The sequence below is a fragment of the Lucilia cuprina genome, chromosome 5, assembly GCF_022045245.1.
Source record: "Lucilia cuprina isolate Lc7/37 chromosome 5, ASM2204524v1, whole genome shotgun sequence".
Classification (NCBI taxonomy): Eukaryota; Metazoa; Arthropoda; class Insecta; order Diptera; family Calliphoridae; genus Lucilia; species Lucilia cuprina.
The window spans coordinates 40,934,274-40,935,970 of record NC_060953.1 but is presented as its reverse complement, the minus strand read 5'-3'; positions in this window follow the sequence as shown (position 1 = coordinate 40,935,970).

Here is a 1,697-nt window from a genome sequence, read left to right as displayed (position 1 = left end):
AGTTCAGTTCTAGTTCAGTTCTAGTTCAGTTCTAGTTCAGTTCTAGTTCAGTTCTAGTTCAGTTCTAGTTCAGTTCTAGTTCAGTTCTAGGTCAGTTCTAGTTCATTTTCAGTTCAGGTCTAGTTCAGTTCTAGTTCAGTTCTAGTTCAGTACTAGTGCAGTTCTAGTTCAGTTCTAGTTCATGGTAAAGATTATAATGTGTTTAATTAGATATTTTTCGGTAAAGAAAAAAAGGCTGAATTTTTGTAAATCTTTTAGTTGAAAAGAATTTAAGAGACAACCTAAAATTTCCCTCTATTAATATTGCACAAAAATCCGTAATCAAATTATGCTTTAGCCGAAACTATTTACACATTTGGGGTTATAGCAATTTTTATGTTATTGCTGTAACAAAACAACAATCACTTTGTTTATTTAAAATCTATCAATTTAGAAAATCATACAATTATCAAACATACTTCCTTGTTTTTTTAGATTTTTTTACATGATATCAACTTAGAACCATATTACAAGCTAAGGTCAAATTCAAATGCTATTGTTTAATACAAAAAAGAACATAGCAAAAAAGTCTTGAATTTCTTTAATAAAAATTTACAAGATGCTTTAAAAATGATAATTTTTATAGCAAGTGCAACAATACAACAATTGCCACACAATCGTAAATTATAATATTTATAAACAAATTTTCCTAAAAACAATCTCCACAAAAAAACCGTATGTTTGGAAGAAAACAGAAAGAAGAGATGAAAAAGATGTACGATGAACATGAATATGTTCATACCTGTGAATGAATGAGCAATGCCTAGAAAAATATGTAAAGAATTCAATGTCAGCAAATTTCTCTTAAAGCAATTTCTTTTTTATTCATTGTTTATTTGTCTAGATTTTGTTTTTCAAATAACAATAGACAAAACAATTGTTAGAATTTTGGTAGAATAAATGAAAACAACAATACATTTACACACACAAATTTTGGTTCAGAGCGAAAGCTACACATTTTGTTATATGTTGAAGTGACCAGACGTGTACACAAATATTTCAAAGCTTCAAAAAACGATATTAATACAGGTAATCCCCAAAGGATTTGTTTGATTTATGACGGAAATTTTCTTAGTGCCAGGTGCTGTAAAATAATTAAAATGTTTCTCGCAAATTCCATTCTGCGATAAATTTCTATGATAATTTGTAGATGGAAATTGAGATGCACATATACATAAGAGTATGTTTTCACATACACACACACATATATACATAAAGAACTACATACTTATGCAAACCATTATACCTACTTCAATAAAAGTTCAGTTCTAGTTCAATTCCAGTTCCGTTCTAGTTCAGTACTAGTTCTGTTCTAGTTCAGTACTACTTCAGTTCTAGTTCAAATCTGAATCAGTTATAGTTCAGTTCTGGTTCATTTTTAGTTCAGTTCTAGTTCAGTTCTAGTTCAGTTCTAGTTCAGTTCTAGTTCAGTTCTAGTTCAGTTCTAGTTCAGTTCTAGTTCAGTTCTAGTTCAGTTCTAGTTCAGTTCTAGTTCAGTTCAGTTCTAGTTCAGTTCTTGTTCAGTTCTAGTTCAGTTCTAGTTCAGTTCTAGTTCAGTTCTAGTTTAGTTCTAGTTCAGTTCTAGTTCAGTTCTAGTTCAGTTCTAGTTCAGTTCTAGTTCAGTTCTAGTTCAGTTCTTGTTCAGTTCTAGTCCAGTT